This window comes from Ostrinia nubilalis, chromosome 1 (assembly GCF_963855985.1).
Source record: "Ostrinia nubilalis chromosome 1, ilOstNubi1.1, whole genome shotgun sequence".
Taxonomy (NCBI): domain Eukaryota; kingdom Metazoa; phylum Arthropoda; class Insecta; order Lepidoptera; family Crambidae; genus Ostrinia; species Ostrinia nubilalis.
Window position 1 is genome coordinate 10,529,981 of NC_087088.1, and position 10,901 is coordinate 10,540,881.

General features: G+C 32.8%; 1 protein-coding gene and 1 long non-coding RNA gene across 2 annotated transcripts in view; both read left to right on the top strand.

Moving 5' to 3' along the window:
- Nucleotides 1-10,901, top strand: part of LOC135072122 (F-box/LRR-repeat protein 14-like) — an 82,567-nt gene that overhangs the window by 31,080 nt on the left and 40,586 nt on the right. The window lies entirely within an intron of this gene.
- On the top strand, nucleotides 9,012-10,243 carry LOC135075761 (uncharacterized). The gene is made up of 3 exons (XR_010258105.1): nucleotides 9,012-9,463; nucleotides 9,571-9,790; nucleotides 9,973-10,243. It is a non-coding gene; the product is annotated as an uncharacterized LOC135075761 (long non-coding RNA).

Consider the following 10,901-nt stretch of genomic DNA (forward strand, 5'->3'; position numbering starts at 1 on the left):
TACCACCATACTAAAAATAATTGTTTAGTGTCCTTATGTTGGTAGTATTGTTAGTTTGACAAATGAAAAAAAAATGTCTGTCAATTGAGTTTGAGTTTTTAACCGGCGAATTGATTCGTGTGAAGTTATTTTCTCAGATTTGGTGCAATATTACTGTAAATAAACTTTTCTGTCGTTTACGTTGAGTTGATTAAGTTCCTCCGTATCGGGCGTGATAAAGTTTGCTGTTCAGTGTTATGTTTTTTGTGAGATAGAGACTCTTTTAAATAAGCTGTGTTTCAACTTCTACAGAAGTTTAAACTCTTATTTACTTTTCTGTTTAATGGGTATGTTATCTACTTACTTGAAATATTAGATCTATTACAAATCTATTTTTCATTAAAAACAACCCTATGTGATGAAAATGTAAATGTACTTTCAAAACTGGTAAATGCATGAACCAGGGCATTGACACTGGTTGGAGAGAAATTATAGGCTTTGTTTAATTAATACCTATTTCATTTTAGGCTTCTACTGATAATGGAGAGTAGAAACAACAAGAAGTGCGTTATTTGTAATAAGAGGCGAAGTCGTGGTGGATCACCCTTACTTTTGAGTAGGTTTCCTCTGGATTCTGACCGGTAAGTTTCTAATAACACTCATTTATTACAAGATAATTTTACTGATTGTGTAAACTTAAAGGCTGGGATTAATATTTTTAATCATACAGTAAATAACCATAACCAATTTTTAATTTCAGTATTTTGTTTCGTACTCTGTAAATGAATTGCATAACAATACTAAAAGAAATTAGTTGATGAATAAATTTCAGTTTGTTATTCTTTTTCTTTTCTAATAGGTATTTCTTATTTCAGTTGTCGAATGTGGGTTAAAAATGCTGGCATAGAAGACTTAGCATATTATGTACCTATTGAAAAGTTACACCAACTTAAGTTTGTTTGTGGTGGGCACTTCACTCCTGAATCCTTCAATGCCAAAGGAACTCGGCTGAAGAACTCAGCTATTCCAACACTGGAATTGAGCAATCCCATCTTGCCAGATGAAGTTTTGACAGAGTTTCCTCTTCATGTAAAAGACTCCAATAAAGAAAACCTCAAGACAGGTATGATGATGACTTCAATTATTTTTTTAAAATTTAATTTACTATCTATCAATTTTTCTGAATTATTTAGATGTCTTAATTAATTTTCTTTGGGTTCCAAAACAAACCAACCGAATGCAATTTAACAAGGTTCTTTCTTTGTAACCACAAACATGTGTTGTATGCTTATCAATAAATAATATATAATTTCAATTATTAATTATATCTATACTTTGTTACAGTTCTTTATGATCATTCATATTGCATTCCAAAGAAGTCAAATCCAGTTGAACGAGGTATGTTTATCTAAAATTATACTAATAATATAAAAAGGAAATATTTAATTGTTTGTTTGTATTTGATCGGCTCCGTAACTCGAAGCCAAGATAGCCTAAAGTGCGGGTTAGAACCCCACAGCTTGAATATTGTAGTAAACCCACTCGTAACACAATTTAGCTTAGAATGAGGTGTTGAGTTAGAGGGACTTTAGTAATTTGTGTAATACAAATTCTTCAAAAAAAGTACCGGACCAATTTGAAAAATTTTAGGCAATCTACATTAATTAGCCAGGTCAGCTAGTTTAATAATATTTATAAGCTAGTAATTTTTAATGTGAGCAAGACATGTACTAGACTGATTGTACCCTAAAGTTGGGTAAGAACATGACATTTTATTACCCAATTCACATTTCATTATCTGCTTTCAGTTCCCCTTACAACTACAACCAAACAACTAAATTCAACATGTTTGGGAGCTGTGGATATACCAGATTCTGGTATTTCTGCGAAAACAACTTTTGAACCTCTTCCTTCTACTTCCAATGCACCAGAACATATGACCTATAAACCCATTGCTCATGGTAAGTGTACAAACTAATTATTTACCTTCTAAAATATGCCTTCCGTCAAACTAAAGAATGCCACCCTGGATGCGTTCTGCAGTCTGCAGTCAGGTCAAAATGAACTTATATGTACAACATTCTAGGTTTCTGTACATTTTATATTAATGCGATTTGACCCGTGCGGATACGAACAAAGAACGCAAAGCACACGTGACTGATTGCCTTATCACGACCACTTACAGATTGTCTTGACATAACCGCAGACCGCATCCAGAATGCAGAACATTAAAACCTCTAAATGCCTTTAATTTAATATTATGTCATTGTTATTGAAGGTGGGCCCACGCTTCATATTTTATGAGAAGAGCTATCATTATCCTGTCTTTGCATTTTTTTAAAACTTGATAATGATTGATTGATTTGGAAATAATATGTTTCATAAAACAACAAAATAAATTTTAAACTAATTTGCATATTTATAATATTTCAGATGATAAAAACATTTGCCATCAAGATGCACAGGCAGAAATATTAGTCCACAGTTATAAAAGACCTAAGAAAAACATTGAAATGAAAGGTAAGATAAAACATACCTAATTTAAAAAACTAAGTAAAATTGCTGATTAATTAACCAATATTCAATTCAATTTGCTTTAATGTTGTTTTTTTACTAATGGAAATGTTTTTATTACAGACACTTCATCAACATTTACAATTAAAGAGAAGAGGCTTTGGCGACAGTTACAAAATGCAAAAAAAACAATAAGGAATATAGCGAAGTCAAGAGTGAATTTAGACAAGTTAGATTCGGAAGTGCTGACATCGTTAGTAAAGGATGTAGTGCAGAATAACAAAAAAAAGTCACAAGGAAAAAGGTGGACTTTAGCCAACAAAATATATGCTTTGGCTATATTTAAACGGTCCCCTAAAGCATACCGCTATATGCAAAAGCTGTTTACGCTACCAAGCACTAAAACGCTCCAAAGGATTTTAAAAAATATACCAATGGAGCCTGGTATAAATAAAAATATAATTGATATGTTAGAGGCAAAAGCATCAAGTATGCCAAAGGAAAATAAATATTGCTCGTTAATATTTGACGAGATGGCGTTAAAGAAACGGATAATTTATAACGAAATTGCTGATAAAGTGGATGGCTACGTGGATTATGGAGAGGGCGAGAACATGGGACGAGAAAAGAAAATTGCAGACCATGCGTTAGTGTTTATGATACAGGGTGCTAAACATAAATACAAACAATATATTGCGCACTATTTTGTGGAAGGCACAATATCAACAGCAAAACTGGCAAAAATTATATCGGACATCATCAAAAAATTAAAAGAAATCGGATTTGTGGTTCTAACAACAGTTTGTGATCAGGGATCTACAAATATAGGAGCTCTTAACATGTTAAAAAGAAACTGTGGACAAGGCATAGATAGCAACTTTTTCTCTGTAAATAATGACAAAATTTTTATAATCTATGACATCCCTCACTTGTTCAAATCATTACGAAACAATTTCTTTAAAAGTGGAAATATGTCTTTCGATGGAAAAATTGCACAATGGAGGCATTTGGTAGTTGCAGAAGAACACAACAGAATTTTTTTAAATTTTAAATAACTGAATAGTACCATTGTAAATCCAACATTCAAAACTAAGATGAGGGTGAAGTATGCTGCGCATGCTCTGAGTAATACCGTGGCAGCTATTTTAAAAATGATGGCATGGAAAGAAGTTTCTGATTGCAATGATACAGCATTTGTGATTGAACAGTTAGATAAACTATTTGATTGTACAAATGGTCCATCATCTTTAAATGACGTAAAGAAAGGGATCCGGGAAAATGTTTCCACATCAAGTAATCACATTGAGTCTTGGACCTTTTATACTGATAAGTTAAAAACCATAAAATTTATAACAGCAGAAAACACGATACTAAAAAATGTTAAATGCGTAAAGGGATATCAAATATCTATCAAATCCTTAAACGATATTTGGGAAAAGTTAAAGAATGAAGGGTTTAAATATATGAACCTTAGACAGTTTAACCAAGACTCTCTGGAAAACTTATTTGGAATCATTAGGCAACACAGTGTAACCAATAGAAATCCCACTATCACGCACTTTACTGCAGCGCTTAAAACAAGCATGGTTACTGGGCTGAAAGTGCCTCATAGCAGAAGTGCTAATTGTGAAGCAGACAACAATAAACATATGCTGGAATATAAAGACATTTTAAAAACTAATTTAAAAACAACAGAAATAAAAATTAATTTTCAAGATTCCACAGACACTGAATTTTATCCTGTGTTGTCTATCCCGGACCCTGAAAACTTAGAACAGCCCATTGAAAATTTGTGTAGCCTTGAAAACCAACCAGTAGTATATGTAAGCGGGTATTTAGCTGCCAAACTATTACAGAACAGTTCTTGTTTAATTTGTGAAGAGTGTTTGAGCGTGAAAACTCCTGTTGACAATGATTTGTATGCATATATATCTCTTCGCGAATGGTGGCATGATAAAAAAAGTCTCGTTTATCCAACAATTCAATTATGTACCACCGTAAATGAAGCTAAACAATTTTATCATGACCATATTGCCGACCAGATATATATGGAAAATGTTGGAAAATTCATTTTCTTAATGTTGAGTACAAATTGTAATTTTAGTTGGTTTAAATGTCAACAACATAATAAAGAAATTTATGATAAGATGTTTAAAATATTAAGTTACCTTTTTCTAAGAAAAAGTTGTAAAATCATTAATGACAGCTTCATAAAAAGTGAAAACAATTTTGCTGACAAAAGTATAAAAGCACAGCAACAAAGCATTGAAAAGTAATCTTAGGGCTGAGGTTCGATCAGCTGATAAGAAAATTAAAGATGTTTATAAATAAAAATCCTATTTTTTCTTAGAAAAAGTTGTGAAAATAAAAGTTTACAAAATTATCATTTCTGTACTTTGTTATAATTTTCAATAATTCCTCATGCCTACAACTGCTATGTCATGTTCAATACTTATTGTAATATACCTATTTTATTTCGAAATAAATAATTTATGTTACAAAACTTCGTTTTACTTACACATAGTATAAAATAAAAATAGTAATCATTAAAATATTGAAGGTTCCTATACTAGATATCGATATGCAATTACAACCCTAGCAAAGTATCGATAATCGATAAGTTATTACGAACGTCACTAATACTGTCAGAAAATAAGGCATTATGTTGGTAGCTCCGCCTGCAGTTTGTGCGGTTGGTAAAGATTTGCGGGTCGTTCTCTAAAATGCATATGTGTGCGTGAGCTCAAAAAATATCTATGGAGTGCCGTCTCTTACTCTTTTATGCTCTTTGATTCACTGGTTGACTGATGAATGACGGACGGACGGACTACGGAGCTCGCTCGCATCGACTCGTCGCCTTCGTTTCGTGGTTTCGGTCTGTACTAAATTACTAATTTGCACATTCGTTTTTGTAAAATTCATTGATTAATTGCCATTGGCGGATTTACCTTAAATTAACAACATTTTATGGCAGGCGGGAGTATTCTTTATGAGAATGTCTCCAACTTCCTCATTGGCTCTAGAGCAATTCCAAGTATACCATCAATAAAAGCCTAATTAGAGTCATCAAACCTCTCAGTCATTCAATTAGAGCCATTAGAACTTCATAACTATGAGTTGTTTTCTATGTGTAAGCTGAGGACACGTGTCTCCAGCTGACACATCTGTATCTTCGTAAATATTTATGCTACGATAATGTATTATACCTCATAAATTAAAGTCGAATTCAAATAGTAGGCTTTCCACTTTTCAAGACTTTAGCTCAAATACTGTTAAAACCACGATCAAAAAACTATGTGCGAGCTGGAGTACCGTGTCTCCAGCTTACACATCTGTATCTTCGTAAATATTTAAGCTACATCAATGTTTTATATCTCATAAATTAAAGTCGAATAAAAAAACCCGACTTCAAATCTTTCAAAGCTTTATTTCGAACCGTTTTCGAACTACGAACCGATACGTATGTGTAAGCTGGTGACACGTAACACACGGTGGATTATTAAAACCGTATAAGTTAGAGTTGCGTTTTAAAGATCAAATAATTCGTTATAATTAAAGTACACACGAGACATAATTTCAAATCTCTAGGCCTCTTAGTTTCAGAATTAAAAGCCAAAAACTATTTTCCCGCCAAATAATTCAAATAATATGGGTCGACTGCGACGTTGCCGTTCCGTGCGTCCACTAGAGCAGTCGAATTTGAACCTAAAAACTAGCGCTGTTTGAATCATTTTTATTTGTAGTTTAAATCATTTAATTTCGATTATAAGAATTTTAGACTAGGAGCCGGCTGATTTGTGTATTGAGTACTTAATAACCTATATTTTATTAATAAGAAAAAGCTAGGTAAAACAAAATTATATTTTAATATACAAGTATAATAACGAACTTGTTTCCAAAGACTCAAATATTTGTGGCGTTTCTAAACGCAACCACTTTAATTTTTATTTAAATACCGTGAAGTCCCACGATTCTGCCACGTCAAGTGGCAAAAATGGGCAACAACTATACAGGGTGGAAACGTTAAGTGATCTCACTCGATTATTTCTTAACTATACAAGATATTAAAAAACTGGTTACTGATCCTGAAAGTGCTTAATGAGCTCTTTCAAACGGTACCAATAATAAGTTACAGAATAAACTGGATCTATCTGAAAATTCAATGTTTCCAGCTTCCAGTTGTAATAAGAGTCGAAAATGAAAGTTGTTAGTACGAATCAGCTTTATGAATCAATATGATATCAATCACTTTTTTTTTCTATTTCTGGTAATTTAACATTGTGCCCCACCTTACCCTACTTAGGTTATTAAAAGTTGATCGATCTGTGATAAATAATTTACCTGATTAATTAGTTTTATGAAGTAGGAATTTTATTTCATTAGTGATACCCGACAAGAACGTAGATCATCGGATTTCTAGTAAAGTGTATCTACCTTAATTATTAAAAATGTTAATTGATCTGTGATAATAATCGAGCTGAATAAAAACGTTTTTGATTGTTATTTTAGTATTTCATTCTAGCTATTATATTTCCAAGAATAACCTGGTTTTGCCATGTCTGAATACAGTTTTTTTTTCGGTTTCGGTAAAACCGGTTTTGTGCCCCCTAAATCCCACCCTTACGTTCATATAAAAAGAATGTGCGTAATCTATACGTACATAAGGCACCTAAAATAATAGAGAGGAAAGAATTGATTGTATTGAACAATGAACCGTCTCAGCCAGGGTGCGGAAACTTCCATACAACGGTCATCGAAGTGAAACTTGCTTCCAAACAGCGACATCGGTGAATAAATTCAAATACTTTTTAACTACCCTAAAACGCTCTAGATGTCGCTGCTCCTGTTTCCTTCATATTTTCATTTTTTTCTTAATTAAAATATATTTGAGAATATTGTTAATTACAATGTGAAAACTTTTTTTAAATGAAATTAATTTGTTTTAATTTAAAACTGAACGGTGACATTTTTTGTTACAATTTACATAATAGAGTAGTAGAAATTACTATTTAACATATGGCAACTTTGTTTTTCCCCCAAAATGGCCGGTGTTGTTTTTGTTATGTTAAATTCATTCTTGTTTTCTTAGCCATCATTTAAGTGTTCTGTGGCCCTATTAAAGTATTGAAGAGTCGTCGAGTCAAATTCAAGTTCATTCCTTCGTACCTGCTGCTGTTCTCATTCATCGGAGTTTTGTTCGTTCCTTCGTGAATCGCGAAGAAACTTTCTGTTATGTTCACAAGTGATCTGAGTTTTCTCAATGTGCAAATGCTTTTTTAATGTTGTTGAAAACTTTGCGAAAAGACGCTTTTGGTGTATAATATTATGTGTGTTCATAAATAAAGTAAAATTATTAAATTCAAAAGTTTTTGTTTACTTATTTGCATTTCCATGTGCAATGTAGAATTTTTCCAAATCCATTGTTTTGAAAATAATACAATACGTACACCATAAAGATAAATATTTTCAAAATAATGGATTTGAAAAAAATCTACATTGTACATCATAAAAACAATAATTCTTTGAAGGTTATGAGGGCCTTTGTGTGCGTGAACTGTGTGTATGTGTGCGTGGACTTTATGTATGTATGTGTGCGTGTACTATGTATGTATGTGAGCGTTACGTACGTAGGTTAAGTACAGGGAATTTAACACCAGGCTGTCAATTAGTAGGTTCAAAAATTTGACAGAGAGGGCTCTCTATTTCCTATGTATTACTTTTCTCTATGGTCTCAGCTATAAAAGACCCACTAAACTGAACTGTCCCACCAACACATTGATAGGGGGCGCCACCATTGTTCACCTGTACAAGGAAGGTTTCCCAAAAAGTACTCTCAAGCCGAAGCCCAGAGGTAGAGTATCACTAGGGCTACCCGAATACTCGATTTTTTCAAGTTATTTATAATTTTCAGATGATATGATAATGACGAAAATCTTTATCATATTTCAAAAACTGGGATAAAATCTATCCTACGTCCTTTCCATAAAGTTAATATTCCGAAGGAATATTAACTTTATGGTCCTTTCCCGGGACTCAACCATCTCTATGTCAAAGGACAATGTTCATTTCTGGCCTGGCGTGGACAAGCTGCTAATGAAAATATGAATTTAATTAATTTTTAATGTATTCACTTAGTGTAACTTTGTATCAATTTGCCTTTATAAAAATCCAATTTAAATAGTACTTTATGTGATAATTACAACTTCCTGTCTTTAACACTCAATTCAGTGTTGCCAAAATGAATCTCATCGGTAAGAATCGATTCATATCGATTGTTTTTTGACTGTGACAATTAGTATTTTTTTAAACACGTATTCATTAAAATGTCATTTATAAAACCTTTTTAATATTCCAATAACACTACCAAAAATATTTAAATAACTAAATGAAACCTTATTTCACACACACCTTATTATACACCTTATTTCGAGTCATCAAAAAATACAATCGATTTTTATATCGATTATTTTTATTCGTCAACACATTATTAGCATGGCAACACTGAAAATATTATCACAGCTGTTTATTTTATCTGTCATTCGCTTTGTTTTGTATTTTTCATCGTGAGTGTTGTTTAGTTCTTAAAACCAAGTATTTGCCAAATTAAAAGCAGAAGAGTGTTGTATAAGTTTCCCTTTTGACGACTTTATTTTTTTGACCATGGTCCTCGATGCTTCCCTTCCCGATGACCCTGGCATACTCTTGAACAACCAATGACCAATGGCTCACTTTCGGACATCGAACCTTGCCCAAACGCCGACCACGGCTTACGTATAGACTCCGACCCGAGCCCCAATGTTGACCCCAGCCCGATTTTGGATAATGCAACCAGCAATTCCTCAATCTCATGAGGAACCTATGATATGTATCAATAAAATTGTGTAGCTGCCATGATGCAGAGGAGGCGATTATAGCCTAGAGCTTATTCAAGTTCAGTTGGTTATAATGTCAGTGGATGACTCTTCAGCTGGTAAGTTATTGAATGAGCGTGTGGATTTGTTGAATACCTTTTACAATGTATTTGATCAACTACCTTTAACGTAGATTACCATAATCCTAATAAAACTTTTTTTTTAGATTGATAACAGCAGTGTATGTTGTCACTCATGTTGGACCGTGGCCACGGTGTGGCTCTGCACCAATCAAGGACAAATAATATTTCAAATGAAGAAGCAACCACTAGCACTGGTCACAGTTAACGTGGATTATCTTTGTTACAAATATCTGCATATTAACACGGAAAGAGAATCACATATTCGATAATAATGTAATAATGGAACAGATTTCACCTCTTCAAGTAAGTTTTTTCATAATTATTTTCATTATATTTTATTAAAGACATTGGCTTGATATATTTTAACAAAGTGTTTATTTTTTTCTATACAAATACTTCTTACTGATAAATAAAAATTGACATCACATCTCAATACCTTAAAGAATGAATTTTGAATGATACCATAATTAATTTCTTTGTTTCAGCTGCGGGGATCTGACCAAATATGTCATCCCTGATGGCAGTGAGCTGATCGAGCTGCTACACATGCTGTGGAGCCCCAACAAACACATGATGGGACGAGGATTCATTTGCCCTTATATTGGCCGAATAACAGTAGGTTGCTGTGCTCATGTTATGACAATTTTGTGGTTTTTGATCAGGCAAGGTATCAGGAACATGTATTTCCACCTGCCTAGTTTCTAGACAATATTTTATTGACCCATGAGTCAGATTAAAAAAATAATAATAAAAAAATGGTGTTTTATTTTGCTTCTAACCTTTCTAGTCTCAAGCAAAAAAAAAAATTTTTTAAGGACTTGGATACAAAATGATATTTATATTCTGTTTCTTACTGGTATAGACTATTTAATAAATAACAAATTACATGCTGTAATGTCTGTCCACCTCAGGCCAAAGGTCCCATACTAAGTGGGCATAACCCTTTCATCAAAATCGGTTCAGTGGTTTAGGCGTGAAAGCAAGACAAAGTTACTTTCACATTTATAATATTAGTATAGCTGCAATGTTTTTGCCTCGATTAAATAAAACATTGTGATCAAAATAAAAACTTATTATCAAAATATTTTATAGGTTATTAGGTACTCAATACAGAAATCAGCCGGCTCCTAGTCTAAAATTCTTATTTAATCGAAATTAAATGATTTAAACTACAAATAAAAATGATTCAAACAGTGCTAGTTTTTAGGTTCAAATTCGACTGCTCTAGTGGACGCACGGAACGGCAACGTCGCAGTCGACCCATATTATTTGAATTATTTGGCGGGAAAATAGTTTTTGGCTTTTAATTCTGAAACTAAGAGGCCTAGAGATTTGAAATTATGTCTCGTGTGTACTTTAATTATAACGAATTATTTGATCTTTAAAACGCAACTCTAACTTATACGGTTTTAAT